Source organism: Pinus tabuliformis, chromosome 8, assembly GCF_031772625.1.
Source record: "Pinus tabuliformis cultivar Carrire ecotype Pingquan chromosome 8, CPIR1, whole genome shotgun sequence".
Classification (NCBI taxonomy): Eukaryota; Viridiplantae; Streptophyta; class Pinopsida; order Pinales; family Pinaceae; genus Pinus; species Pinus tabuliformis.
Genome location: NC_142294.1, coordinates 1,460,337,811 through 1,460,354,181, shown reverse-complemented (window position 1 = coordinate 1,460,354,181; position 16,371 = coordinate 1,460,337,811). Strand labels below are relative to the sequence as shown.

General features: G+C 37.0%; 1 pseudogene; it reads left to right on the top strand.

The window, feature by feature from the left end:
• The first annotated feature begins 414 nt into the window (after nt 1-414).
• Nucleotides 415-2,769, top strand: LOC149241290 (E3 ubiquitin-protein ligase CSU1-like; annotated as a pseudogene).
• Nucleotides 2,770-16,371: the final 13,602 nt, after the last annotated feature.

The window sequence follows — 16,371 nt, the reverse complement described above, 5'->3', positions numbered from 1 at the left end:
TGGCCGCCGGCAATCCCTCCGCCCTCTGCCACCCTCCCCTAGCTCTGCCACCCTCCTTCTCTGCCACCCTCCCCTGGCAATCCTGACATTCTTTGACAGAAAATCTGATTGGAGCTGGAAATCCTGACATCCCCTGACAGATCGGATCCGAGCTGGAATTGCAGCCATGGAGAGTTATTGCCATTTCCACTTCGAAATGAGGAATTGTGATCCCGCGGGCTATTCACTCACTTTCCTCCTTGACTTGGTGCCTCCCGCTCTGCAATTCCTCCGCTCTACAATTCCTCTGCTCTGCAGATCACCACCCAGGGACAATTCAGTGACATCTCCGACTCTGTTAACGACTGATTGAGACATGCATCATTTCTGTCCTGTATCTGTCGCCGGCAATCGTAAATCCTCGAGTTAGCGAAGATGCTGCAGAGGCATTCAAAGAACAACAATGACTTGGCGTTCTTTACATACGACGAGAAGAGAAAGCTTGGGTATGGTACTCAAAAGGAAAGGCTTGGCAAGGACTCCATTAAGCCCTTTGATGCCTGCTCTCTGTGCCTGAAGCCATTGATAGACCCCCTTTGCTATCAGAAGGGCCACCTCTTCTACAAATAATGCATTCTAGAATGCCTATTAGCGCAAAAGAAAGACATCAAGAGGTAAGATTCATTATCCTGAATAAGCCCAGTTTTTAGTTTTGAATTTTTTGGAGTATTGGGTATTGTTTTCCCTTGATTTGGGCAAATAGGTTCCTGCTACCAGTGTCTTATAGGATGCTATAAGGGTTTTCTCTTTGGGTGTTACTGGTCCTTTGTCGGGAATTGTTCCTGTATTACGGTTTTTCATGGAATCCTCCAATTGGGTTTGTGGGCATTTTCTGTCCCATTTTTTATGTTTTGTTTTGGGTAATGGATTCCTGTTATTAGGTTTCTTGGGGAACTATGCAAGATCAAGAAATATCGGAGAGAACATATAATTTTTAGATGCGCTACCCATAAAAACATGCACTGTAAATTAAATATAAGTAATGTCTCTTCTTTTCCACAACTACTGGCAAGTGAATATATAGGTTGGTTAGGGAAACTATAGGACACCGGTACATAACAAGTAAAAACTAAAGTCAAATGATGAGTCGTGATAAACCTTCCTTTTTGTAATTAAAGACCCTTTTGACTTGATAGGCATTAACCTCCTTACAAGATCCGCATTACAATCAGGCTGTTTTTAAGCTGTGAAGCTGTGACCGATGGCATCCATTTTATCAGAGTCACCTAGGACTTCCATCTGACATTTATCCACCAATGTTGCAGCATCAACACAACCCACAGCCTGAAACTATTTGGTCAATTGTATTGAGGGTCAAGGCTACCAGATTTTAACCGTGTCATCATCACTGCAAGTGCTTCAACTTGCTTCCAGACTGCAACCTGTTGGACTGGTTACTAGACCTTCTTTGCCTGAGTAGATGATCTCCCTCCACCTGCCAGAATAAACCTCTTATGTCTGTCCAGTGTCTACGTTATTTTCTTTGAAGGAATCATATGGTTACATTTGTATGAATGACCCTGCCTTTTGATTTGTTGGGAATTTCAGATCTGCATCAGATGGCCAACAGGCTTATAATATTATTCCATTTATTTCTTGATGGCTCTTGTTAATCTGGATTCAATGGAATTGGACATTTGTATGGCTTAGTTATCATAGTACCAAGGTAGATTACAATTGACATTAGTCTACTTTGATGGCTCTTGTTAATCTGGATTCAATGGAATTGGACATTTGTATGGCTCAGTTATCATAGTACCGAGGTTGATCACAATTGACATTAATCTGCTTTGAGCTTTGGATGCCACTGTGCATATTTTGACTATGGGGTCATATTATTCGTTGCATATAATTTAAGCTAGAAGTTTGGATACTACATGGCAGAAACGAGTGTTGCTGGGTTGTATCCCTATTCATTATCAGTAGAATGACTAGTTTAGGTTGTCGGCACTTCAATGTTGAGAGTACAAAATATCTGATATATTTAGGTTTTTAATTTAAATTTTTTATGAGTGGGTATTGTAAGTTTTTGGTGTTATCGGTGTATGATTTGACAGGAAACTTGAAAGCTATGAAGAACTTCAAAAACAGGAGAAGGAGGAGGAAGAAGAGAAGTTGTTGTTAAAGAGGCAACAGGAACTTGATGCATTTGATCAGCAAAACAATGGTGATGTACCTCAATATAATGACAAAAATCACATTCAAGACAAAAATAGTTTTCATGGGGCCAATAGTGTTAAAGTGACTTCATTTGAAGCGGACGCTCTTCGGACAATGAAAGCATTTTGGCTGCCATCAGCAACTCCCGAGGCTCAAGCAAAAGTTGAGGCACCTTCACTTGATACAATCTGCCCATAGGGTAAAGAGAAACTGAAGTTGAAGTCTCTTTTTCCAGTTATTTTTACCAAGGATCCACATGATAAAAAATCTGAGGTTTTGGGGGCCAGTTCTATTTGCCCTAGTTGCAAAGATACACTAACAAACAGGCATACACTAATGGCAATCAGCAATTGTGGCCATATTTATTGCAAAAAGTGCGCAGAGAAATTTGTTAAATTAGATGGGGTTTGTTTTGTCTGCAATAGAAGCTGCAAAGAAAAGCATTTGATCACCCTGGAAAAAGGAGGTACTAGATTTTCTAGTCATGGGGACCACTTGGAGGCAACCGATTTTAAACATGTTGGAAGTGGTTCTGGCATGGGACTTATGAGGCCAATAGTTAAAACATGAACATCAAACTCATGTTGAACTACTATGTACAAATATGATTAAGCAGTCCTGGAATTTTAGTTTGTTGGATTTCATAAATTTGACCAAATAAAGCTTGATTTTCTTTTATGTTCTAATTTTGAGGCTCTTATGCATCTGGAGTTTTAGGATGATGATGCATCTCTTTTCAGGCATGTGATCGAAAAATCATGCATCCATTTACTTTTTGCTCCATATCATCCTAAGCTTTCTTTAAGAGGGTTTGGAGGATTTAATTATGTTTTGTTATGATATATATATTAGTCAGCCTTGTTCAGTTAGCATGGTTCTAGGAATATGATAAGCATGGTATTAATATATATGTGGCATTTGTATGAGAATATGGTTGCCTCTGTGTCTGAATCTGTTGGATAGTATGTATGTTGTAATAATATCCTGGGTGCAGTTCATGGAATCAGATATTCTTGACTAGGGAATGAAATACGCTAAAACATCAGTTTTCAAGAGATCAGTCCTAGTACTGTATGTATAATTTAATTGCGATACAAAATATTCGATTTCTGATGCCATTGATCTTTGATTGGACTTAATATGTAGTTTTCTCTTTTTCAGTATCTTAGCTTTTCTACTTGGGGGCTACTGATATCCATGGGTGACCAGCGATGAATTTGATAAAATTATTTATGTGCAAAAGTTTGTAATGCTCACTTATTGAACTCAGGCCCAATCTCAATCATATCTCTCGCATGCTTTTCTGTTGCTCAAGTCAATTCAGCAAAAATCTTACCAAGAATGGACACTATGTTACTTTAAGTAGATTTGATTTTTGTTGTATATTCATTATTGATCATTATGAAGGAAAAAGGAAATGTTCTATTAAGCTAGATCTTTGTTATAGAGAAAACTGGAAGTCTTCGAGGCTACAGATGGCAAAATCCCTCATAATATTGGCGTGATATACATTAATCTTTATAACATATTTAACAGATTGAAAAGACTGATTTTTGGAGTTGAAGACATGTTATCAAGTTCAATGAAATCCATTCTTAACAGCGTAAATTTTATATATCAGGACTTTGTATGTAGTAGTCCATGGAATAAAGCTAATTTCCAGCACTCAAGTTCAATGAAATCCATTCTTAACAGCGTAAATTTTATATATCGGGACTTCGTATGTAGTAGCACCCTCTTCTTTGATGCCTAAATTTGAAAGTTGAATGTTTCAATGAAAAATGAAACATCAAAGAAAAGAAACTATGAATGCACACCATGTAAAATACAACTCCCAAGAAGTAGCTTCTCCCAAAATATAGTATTTTTATATTTTCCTTCTATTGTATTCATCTTAGAATCCACATCACCCAATTTTGCTGCAATTAGACTATAAAGTGTCCAAAAAATGGAGTTGAACCAATAAAACCATTTCCACCGTACAAGAATTTTCCACCAAAGAACACAATGAACCCATAGAAGAGATTCCAAGAGGAATAAAAGGTCGATGAAATGATTGAAGCAATGTGGTAACCTGGAGTAATAATAATTGACATCATCTCAAAGTAAGTGAAGTAGAGGAAAGTGAAAAATATGAAGAAGAGGAACTATAAAATTTTGGCAAGTGTCCACTCAAGAGAAATCATGGAGCAAACTCAAACTAATTTGCATTAGTAAAAATGAGTAACAACTTACCATATCCAAGGCTTAACTCAATTCTTTTCAATGTGAATCATGTTTATTACCATACGTTTGGAGGTGTGCCTCAAATCCTTCTTTATGCATGTTGAAATAGGGTATCAATGTCTTCTGCATGAGCCTCGATGAATATGTGCTGAATATGTAAAGAAAAGAAAGCATTTTGTGTTGTTGCTAAATTCTTGTTGCATTTTCTTTATGAAACAGCCTGATTGTAATGTGGATCTTGTAAGGAGGTTAATGCCTATCAAGTCAAAAGGGTCTTTAATTACAAAAAGGAAGGTTTTTCGCTCCTCATCATTTGACTTTAGTTTTTACTTGTTCTGTATTGGTGTCCTATAGTTTCCCTAACCAACCTATATATTCACTTGCCAGTAGTTGTGGAAAAGAAGAGACATATATTTAATTTACGGTGCATGTTTTTATGGGCAGCGCATCTAAAAATTATATGTTCTCTCCGATCTTTCTCGATCTTGCATAGTTCCCCAAGAAACCTAATAACAGAAATCCATTACCTGAAACAAAACATAAAAAATGGGACAGGAAATGCCCACAAACCCAATTGGAGGATTTCATGAAGAACCCTATTACAGGAACAATTCCTGACAGAGGACCAGTAACACCCAAAGAGAAAACCCTTATAGCATCCTATCAGACACTGGTAGTAGGAACCTATTTGCCCAAATCAAGGGAAAACAATACCCAATACTCCAAAAAATTCAAAACTAAAAACTGGGTTTATTTAGGATAACGAATCTTACCTCTTAATGTCTTTCTTTTGCGCAAATAGGCATTCTAGAATGCATTCTTTGCAGAAGAGGTGGCCCTTCTGACAGTAGAGGGGGTCTATCAATGGCTTCAGGCATAGAGAGCAGGCACCAAAGGGCTTAATGGAGTCGTATGTAAAGAACGCCAAGTCATTGTTGTTCTTTGAATGGCTCTGTGGCATCTTCGCTAACTCGGGGATTTACGATTTCCGACGACAGATACAGGACATAATGGTGCATGTCTCAATAAGTCGTTAACAGAGTCGGGGGTGTCACCAAATTGTCCCTGGGTGGCAAGCTGCAGAGCGGAGGAATTGCAGAGCGGGAGGCACTGAGTCGAGGAGGAAGGTGAGTGAGCAGCCCGCGGGATCGCAATTCCTCATTTCGAATTGGAAATGGCAATAACTCTCCACGGCTACAATTCCAGCTCAGATCTGATCTATCAGTGGATGTCAGGATTTCCAGCTCCGATCGGATTTTCTGTCAGGGAATGTCAGGATTGCCAGGGGAGGGTGGCGGAGCTAGGGGAGGGTGGCCGAGGGCGGAGGGATTTCTGGTGGCCGGAGCCCGATGATTTTCCGGGTGGTGACGAAAACCGGGCCATTCATTCACCTAGGTAGACTACTCCATGGAGAAAAGCAAACTTTAGATATTACATCAAAATTTAGAAAGTCATACTTCTTAGACTGAAAAAAATGATTTTCTCAGTTAGCCTATGATATTCTGAGGATATTAACATTGTTGTTATTGGACAGTTTGAAGTCCTTGATAAGCAACTGAGATTTTTTGTTCCATTTTGCTGACCAGGCAGTAAAAGTGGTTACAAAAATGCTTTCAAAAGGTTATGCCCTAGGAAAAGATACTTTAAGCAAAGCCAAAGAGTTAAACGAGAAGTATCAAGTGATGGACACTGCTGTAGCAAAGGTGGCAGATTTTGGCAAATTCTTCGGAAAGATATCAAAAGAAGCTTTAATTTCAGCTAGGCATGCAGCTTGCAACGCAGGAACAACACCTGTCAACAACAGTTATTTTGAAACAGGAGCACTGATGGTTGCTGGCATTCTTGACAGGGCAACCAAAGCTGATGCTAATTTTGGTAATAGGAATAATGCAGCAAAGAAGTAGACTTGAAGTATTATGGCACTATCAAGTTAGAACTGTAATGTAGTGGTGTTGGCCTTTAGGTTTATCTGTCTTATAATTAAGTATGCATGTAATGTTGCTTACCCTGCCATAGTCATTCTTGTATGAAATAAATTTTATGGTCTCTGTATATGTGTTTAAATGTCTGATCTTTCTGCAGCCCTTCACATTGAGATACACTATATATTTGTGGGTTTCAACCCCAAATGCATGCTAGATAGCTGTTGACACCAGCTAACATCAAGAAATTGGAGACGCTTTAGACCACTCAAGTGGTTGGGCAGCTTTTTGATGTTTGTTTTGGATAAATTTAGGAACTTCAAATGTTTTAAGTTCCCAATAGACGTGGGCAATGACTGGATGGAAGTATGACTTAGATCTAACACAGTCATCTAAAACAAATAAACAACATCTTCGTTCTAGATTTTTATTCATTCTTTCAAAATATTTGTTAATTCTGTCCTGAATTCCCTTTACACCCCCTTCTTTTTCCTCAGACACTTTTATCTATCTAAACGTCGACAAGAGCAGCACTTCAATGACAAATTTGGGTGATACTGTAAGCCACACAAATTGGTCGAAACTGTCTCGGACCTTTTGGTTGTTGAATACCTCTTGCATTAGAAGGGTTTTGCCCTGTCCTCCCATACCCACAATAGCAATCACTCTGAATCCATTTTGTAATATCCACCCACTGACCTTTTCAGTATCTTCCTTTAATCCCACCGCTTGAAATTGAGATAGAAGAGCATAGGATTTTCTTCTTTTATCTTCTTCTGAAGATTCAATATATGCATTGAGTGCTACCTTACCAATGGAGAAAAGTAAAATTTAGATATTACATCAAAATTTAGAAAGTCATACTTCTTAGACTGAAACATGATTTTCTAAATTAGCCTATGATAAATTTGTGTGATACTGTAAGCCACACAAATTGGTTGAAATTGTCTCGGACCTTTTGGTTGTTGAATACCTCTTGCACCAAAAGGGTTTTGCCCTGTCCTCCCATATCCACAATAGCAATCACTCTGAATCCATTTTCCAATATCCACTGACTGACCTTTATCTTCCTTTAATCCCACCACTTGAAAATGAGATAGAAGAGCACAGGATTTTCTTATTTTATCTTCTTCTGAAGATTCAATATATGCATTGAATGCTTGAACACCAACAGTAGCATTGAGGGAGGTAAGATATTTGAGATATTTAGCACCCGTGTGTATCTTTGTGATTCTTTCCTTTAGTTTCCTAATGTTCCTGCCCATTCGATATTGGAAAATTATGTTGATGAAAATAAGCTTGCCCTGCTCGCATTCCTCCACTATGTCAACAACATTAGTGAGAAAATCCTCAAGTCTTTTAAGCCAATTGGTCACTAAACTAGAATTGGAAGTTCTGGTGGCTCTCGCATCTGTCAATAGGCATTTAATGGAATTAACCTCTTCACAAATGAATTCAAAATCTTCTTCCCTAACCGCCTGACTAACACAAATTTGATCCTCCATAATAGTTTTGGCTTAGCTTCTGGTTTCGACTTCTGGTGTTGGAAATACCATTTTATCCTTTAACGTTTATTATTTGTGTTTTATTATTATCGCTTGAATTTCTTCTTAATAAGTGGTTGTGTTTCTTTTGGTTTTAGTGAAAGTATGGGCTCCAACGTTGGCTCTCTTATTATAGAGTATAATTCATCTTTGAGAATTTTTCAATTATTAAATTAGGTTAGTCAATTGCTTAAAATATTAAATTTATTTGAAAAAGTTTTTGTTACCTTATAGGTTAGACACTGGCTTGAAATATTAAACTTATTCCAAAATGTTTTTGTTACTTTATAGATAAGGCGTAGATTTCTTGGCTCTATGAAAATAATGAAGGGAAAATACATGTTAATCTGTTACTTGTGCTCTTTGACTGAAAAATACACAGTGACAGAAAAATGAATATTATGCTAATTGAGGAATGTTTTTCTCTTGTCGAACTTATAGTATTGAATTTAACACACTAACACTTTACAACAATGAACTAACAATATTCATGCTGAAAATAGCAATATGGAAGATTTATCTGCATAATGAAAAAGGCAATATGGGAGATTCCAATCACGTTCCAAGGCATTTTTTAAAATGTGGATGTGACAAAAGGTTGTTGTGGAAGGTGTTGTTTCTATATGGGAAATTTCTTGATCATTGTGTATAATCCTAATGTTGATAGATATGTCTACTAAGTGGTTCCACTTAATGGGGCATTGATTTGAGTGTTCAATATATTTGTATTCTTTATCAAAGTATTCTTTTGTTGTATTTTCATTCTTCAATTTATGCCTTACGGCGTTTCCTTTGCAACATCTGGTGCAAATGCTAGTTACCTCCCCTTTTCATCATAAATTATTGAGTTGGGGTCAACGTTATATGTGTAAGGAAAATGTGCAAGAGAAAATACACTTCCATAAACATATATGTTAGAATGTTTAGATATTTATGGGAGTGCATGACTCATTCAAATGAGGAAAATAGAGATTAGATGAATGTTTTTGTATGAATGTAAACTTTGTATAGTGGAACAATTATGTAATAGATAAATTAAGGTGTAGTAAGGAAGTGTGTGCAAAAAAACGGATGTGTAATTGTAATATTGATTTATACCATTAGAAATGGTCAATATGGATATATTGATAAACTTTTCTAGATGTAATATGTATTTCAATTTAATATATTGTCGAAATATAAATAGGAGAGAAGCCTACAAGAATTATGATGCTTTAGAGTAAGTTATAATGGGGAATTAATAAATCCCTAGCTTTACCTTGAATTAAATGTCTATTTTCTTTTATCCTTGGATGTTATATCGATAATTGAACTACCAATTGTAAGAAATTATGAAAAACAATGTGAATGATATAAAATTTCACCAAACATATGGACAACATACTGATCCAAAGACTTCTTATTTAACCATGTCGTCTAAGTATGAGACCCTAAATTATCAAGTAGAGTAATGGGTTGGGTAGATTGTATTAATGAGAAATTATTGCAGAGTCTTGTGGTGTGGCCAATGTTAGGGTCCTGTAATTTATATGATCTCAAGGTGATTGAGTATTTTATCTTAGAAATCTCATATTGTAAATATTTGTCTATATGCAAATGATTTCCAAAATAAAAATAGAATAAAAATGAAAAGTGGGTATAAATAAATAAAATAGGAAAACAAAAAAACATTGAAAAAAGAATAAAAGATACAACCCCATCAAAGAGAGAAAAAACAAAAAGAAAATAATATTGAAGTGTTGCAAATTCAAATGCCACTACTGATAGATAGTTTTCTTCATGATTGATAAATAAAGGTTGTGTGAAAATTGTTTAAAATGCACAATGACTAGTTATTTATTTAATCATATAGTGTAATCATGGTTAAACATGTTTGAATTTATGTAAATTAGATTAGAGAATAAAGATTTTCCAAACAATTTAATCTTGGTAAATCAATAGTTAAGTAGAAAATGACATTGGTTCAACTGTTTAATCTGAATCAATAGGAGAAATAAGTGATAGGATTTAAGTAGTTTTTTATTTTCCATAAAAGAAAATAATTATGGGTTTGCTATTCTAAATGCACCATTTCAAAAAATAAAAAATGTTATCTTAGTTAAAGGGCAGGCAAAAATAATTTGGTTTTATAAATGTATTTATTTTCCCTTTATCCTAAGTTTCAGAAGAAAACATCAAAAGGCGCGTCTGGACAAAATTTTGTTTGTCGTTTATGGTTAAAGGGGCTGCAATCAAAAGCATTGGGATTCTCCGCTCTTTAGGATCGACAACACCTATTTGTTTTTGCCCCCCTTCTCCATCCTAGCTTTATCATCAGGGGGGTCCGAAAAGGTGGTATTCTCCTCCAGGCCCCATCACCACATGGCCTCCTCTCTATGTTTCACATCCCCCTAACCTATACCACATACCCCCTCCTACCCCCTCCAAAAACCACTTCCACCTCATCCCTTTACTATTGTCCCTACCTGACACCTCTGCCACTCATATCCTGCCATGTCTCTTAGCTGTTGCCCAATCAAATGTCTTCCTGGAAAAATTACCATTGATTATTTAATGTTTTCCCTCCTGGGTAACCATTTGACTTCAACAGTCCTATACAAACCTCCAATGGACTCCCTCCTTTAAAAACCCTAAGCCAGTCTTCATTGTCCCTTTCACTTGCTTATTCTCTGCAATTTACATGTTTTTCTGCAAGTGACCAGTTTCCAAAGATTTGTTGAAGCAGATCAATTGTCAATGTTTCGTTCACCCTCTCGTGACGACTCATGACCTGTCATCTGTTTCCTGGTAAACCCTTTTTCACAAATTCATATTTATCACTCACTGATCAACTATGCCTCCAAAGAAGAAGAACCAGGAGGACCCTGTGAATCCATTAATCCCTCCATCTATAGACTTAGACCATATTCCGTTAGCGGATAGGGATTATAAGATTAGTGAGACAGAGTGCGACTGTGAATTTTTGGAACTTTATTGTTGGCTCGAGGATAAACATGTTGATAAAACAGGTGAAATTGGATTCTTGGAGTCCAATGTTCCTCATTATATTTTCCCTCTGACCTTCCATGCCCCTGAATTCACCAAGAAATGCCGAATTTTCTATGTTCCCAATATATAAACCAGATGATGCTAGCTCCCCTTGTGGAAAACAGTGCACCATTTTCCTTAGAAGCCCTCATAGAACATTATCAGAAGCTTGATTTTGCTAGAAGAGCCAATATTTTTTATATCTTCTTACCAAAAAATTCCCAATTGCCAAAGAAGAATCCTCCAAACCCTTCATAAATCTTCCCCGATCAAGACAAACAGATCATGACCATAATTTCATACATTCTGGGTTATTATTCTGATCAGTGGGTAGATGAACCCATTCAAGGCTTCCTTTCCACCTTTTCCACAGATAGAAAACCATCTATTTTGTTTAATTTCAGTCAATTCTTGGCTGATAGCAAGTAGTTTCTTAATTTTCCAATAGAGCAAGTGTTTAAGTACACCTCAATTTTATTTGGATTATCAAGCAGACAGGTTCAACTTTGCCATGCAGAAGCTAGATGAACAAGGAAACCATCGGTCTGTAATATTTTGGACATATTTAGTGATGAAAGGGTAGCAATAATTTTCCTATAAATAGCTCATTGAAGAGCTTCTTAACCTAGCTATGAGTATCCTAAACAGTTCAGCAGAACCCAGAATCAGTGAAGACATCAAGAGGATTCTACATTTGACAAATTAGGCCAAGACCGCAGACTGGTATTTATACCATGATTACACAAAAATGGATATGAGTTAGCATCATACAAGCTCCCAAAATACCTCCCCATCAGGATTTTTTCCCTTAAATACATCAGAAAAATGCTAAATACAGATGATATTCACTTTGTGGTGGCGAAGAAGAAGTCCTAGTTTTAGATAAAGACATAGGTGGGCCCTTTCATATGAAATGCCAGGTCAGCAGGAGAAGAGGCAGATAAAATCCTTAAGGAGATGAAATTCAGCTTGAGTTTCACATGTTCTTATGATCCTTGGGGTATCATTGCTAGGTTGAGAGTAGAAAACAAAACTACTCCATATCTCAATACCCTAAGGCCTGAGATAGAGAAATATGTGAACCAGTCAGTATGGGTAGAGAATACATTACAAAAAGCTAAAGAGAATTTGGTTTCTACATCAAATTTACAAACTCCCACTCCTCAAGAGAAAAGAAGTAAAAGGCAGAGAGAGGAGGGATCATCATCAACAACAGGTAGTGAGGCCAAGGAGTTCAGAATTAGTTACATGAAAAGAACTAAGATGACTCTTAGGATAGATGCAAAAAAGGAGGCAAAAGATCGAGCTGCCATCATAATTAGGGAATCACCATATACAAGAAACAAGTTTGTTACATCTCCTACTAGACGTACACTATCACAAGATCAAAAATAGATATAGCTAGATTCATGGAATGTCTAAGAAGAAAAGGAAAAAAGTGTGTTTGATAGGTACCAAGAGATCAAACTAAAGAATGAAATTCTTAAGAACAACACATACACTCAGTTTTGGAAGCAGACTTCCAATTCACAAAGAAGACTATTGTCAGTTTTTGATAAAAAACAAGGAAGGATGCAGATATCTTTCCTTGAGGCCCAAATTCCACATCCTATGACACCAACAGATTACAAGAGCACAAGATTTTAATTCAGCACCAAAGATATTGATTCAAAATGGATCCAAAACACCCTATAAGTCTTCTAAAGATCAAAACTATCACAAAAGAAGAACTCTTAGAAAAGGCAGAAAACACTATCGCAGGTGAAAAACACGAAGAAATGACCAAAAACAGAGCTATCAGAGGCTTGGAAAGTGATGCACAGGAGCTATCGGATCTGGCTGATCAACGGTCCAAATCTGATCGGCATATCGCAATCGGCGGAGGCTATTGGAGGTTACCACATAAATATTGCGACAGCGATCAGTGCGGTCAATGAGGACCATCAATAAAGCACGTAGATCAACGGCCCAGGTTAACTCGCGATATCGCATTGAAGAAACACAACGGAGTGCTTACCAATAGCTTGGGGTTTATGCGATATGCGATTGCGACAAGTCACATCACAAAATTGCATTGGAGTAATACAAAGGAGTAGGGACATATGAATATGCGACTTGCGATAGCCAGGCCCGATGGGGTTATGGACCAAATTTAATATCTTTTGAGATATGGAAAATGACATTTTTCGATGTATTTTCGCATTTTCATTAAATAAACAAAATGCAAAGGGAATGCACTGATGCTATGAAACTAGACCCGAAAGGGTTTGTAAATGCTGCTATATAAATATTTGAAGTCTGCCATAAAGCCCTTCATTGGATTTTCAGTGTTTTTAACGTATTGTTACAAATACAAAGGGAACCACAACACAGGGTCATTGCGAATTGTGATTGCAATTATAGGCAGACCTGATAGGAGTATAGGGTAGAATTAATGATTTTTAAAGTCTGAAAAATGGTAGATTGGTGAATTTTCCCGTGTTTTACAGTGTTTCTTTGTGTAAACAGAGAACTCTATTATTGGGGAATTCAAAGACCGGATCGTCCCTTTTGTTGCAGAATAGGTGGCCACCTCCCCTAGAGACATTATGCCATGATTACTAACACTCAGAAGGGGATTCGAGCGGACAGAGGTTGGGAGCCAGAGAGCCTAAGAAGGGGAAATGAACAGATAGTGTTGATTGGCTTTAAAGCCACAGACTGATAGAGACAGAGGGGGGCAGTACTGAGACAGAGAGAAAGTAGACACAGAGAGTGAAAGAAAGAGTTTGTGTACTTAGAGAGGCTTGAGGTATTCAAGCAAAACTCCTGTTGTTTTGTATTTGTTGTGTTGAGACTTAATTTGAGCTCACACTTTGTAAAACTCTGCTCCCGAAGACATAATAGAGAGATCACCACTGAGGGTTGGACTAGGAGACGTAGCCCAAGAGTTTTGGGTGAACTCCATATTAAACTTACTGTGTTATGTGTCGTTATCTATCATGTTTCTCTAACTGCTCAATTGTCTATATTATTTGCAATCTTATCGATCTGTTGCACTAAGTAATATAGGCAAATCCATGCACATGAGTCTGTAATACCTTAAAATTAATCTAAGATCTCATTTTCATATCAAGTGGTATAAGAGCTTTAGGTTTTCTAAGGTTAGACAAGCTTGTGCTAGATTGTTGAATGCTAACTAGGTCAAAGCTCAAATTAGGAGAAGGAGAACTAGTTGAGACTAATCCAAAAATTGGGAGAGTTTATCCTAAGAGGAAAATGGAAGAACAAGTCCCATTGGAATCAAAATCTCAATTCATGGACAGATTCATGACCATGAGAGCCATGGTAGAAGAGATGTATTGAGAATTCAAGAAGGGTCGAGGTGAAAGAACTTCGACACCCAAATAAGATAAAGGAGCAGAAGAACCTTCTCTAGATGCCTTAGAGGGCAAAGGGAAAGGGGAAAAGCTTCCTCCATCATCTCGTCCACCATCACCTCCATCATCCTCATCCCCTAGCCCTGAAAAGAAAAAGAAGAAAACATCTTTGATTAAATTAGATGTAAAGTTTGATTTGCCAATCTATGATGGAGAATTAAATGCAGAAAAGCTAGATAACTGGATTAGACAGATTGATGTATATTGCAAGGTGTAGAGAATCGATTCAGAAAGGAGAAAGATTCAGTTGGCTAGACTTCACCTTGGAGGAACTGCCCTAGTGTGTTGGGAAGGCAGGACACAAGTTGAGTTGAAGAAGCATGGTAAAATTCTTTCTACCTAGAATGAATTTGTTTCTGCTATTAAAAAACAATTCTATCCACTAGCTTATATGCAGCAAGCAATGATGAGTTGGCAAACTCTTTGCCAATTAAAGGGCCAAAGTGTACAAAGCTATACCCGGGAATTTAGAAAAAGAGCTTTAACTCTATACATTTCTCTAGAATCACCTGAAACTTTGCTCAAGTATATACGCTGCATAGCTATTTGAGGCACACCATTCTCATGTTTAACCCCACTAGCCTAGATGATGTATCAGTTCAGGGCACACATCTAGAGGCTAGAGGCAAGAATGTGAACCCATAGACTAGGGGATCATCAAAAACCACTGCAAGCAAGAACAAGGAAAAGAAGAAGCATAAATGGAAGGAGATTAAGACAAACATTGTACTAAAAGACAAACCTTCATGCACTGACTACAAGAATGATGGAGACGATGATGAACACTACTGGTTGTTGCATCTGGAGCTCAAACCCAAAAATTTCGGTGGTAAGAAGAAGAAGACTACTGCTACTATTCAGAAAGACTTGGGGTTAGACTCAGGCAATGAAACAATAGTCACAGCTACAGGTATAAAAGGTAAAAATTCTAAAGCATCTACAAGTAATTCTGCTCAATTTATTGATAATGAAGATAATGAGAGGAAAAGACATGATATTTTTCATATTAGAGTTATTTCCAAGCACCAAAAGATTGATACCTTATTTGATAGTGGTTCACAAGTAAACTTGATTTCTAAAACAATTGTAAAGAAATTGGGCTTACTAACAACACCTCATAAAAGGCCATATCCATTAGGTTGGGTATGTGATAAAGCAAAGCTACAAGTGACTAGACAATGTAAACTTAGGTTTGCTATTGGGTCAACATTTGTAGATGAGGTTGAGTTAGATATAGTTCCCTTGGATATATGTGGTATTGTTTTAGGAAGTCCTTACTTGTATGATAGAAAAGCCATTTTCTATAGAGCTGAAAATAAGTATCAACTCTCTAAAGATGGAACATAATACATTGTAAGAGCTCATAAAATCAAAAATAAATACACTCTCATAAATTCAAGGCAGATGAAAAGAGTTGTAAATTCATGCAAGCAATTTTTACTAATGATTGTATAGGAAAATAACCCTGATAAAACCAATGTGTTTGAAGGCTGTGATGCTAAACAGAAAGCTGATTTAGAAAAGGTTGTTTCAGAATATGATATCCTATTTCAAGAACCTAAAATTCTGCCATCCAAAAGGGAAATAGTACATGATATTCATTTGTAGCAATATGCTCCATTGCCTAACATCGGAATGTACATGTTATTCGCTTTAGAGAATGCAGAGGTCAAGAAGTAGGCACAAGAACTGCTCGATAAAGGGTTCATAGGACCAAGCACATCACCATGTAGATCTCCAATCATGTTGTTGAGAAAGAAAGATGGTTTGTGGAGGATGTGCATTGATTATAGAGCACTGAATAAAATAAAGATCAAGAATTGTTATCCTCTTCCTTGCATTGATGATCTATTAGATCAGCTAAAAGAAGCAATTTACTTTTCCAAGTTAGACTTGCGTAGTGGCTACCATCAGGTCAGAGTTGCAGAACAAGATGCATGGAAGTCTGCTTTCAAAACAAAGCAAGGGCTGCATGAATGGATGGTTATGCCTTTTGGCTTAACTAATGCTCCTGCCACTTTCATGAGAGTTATG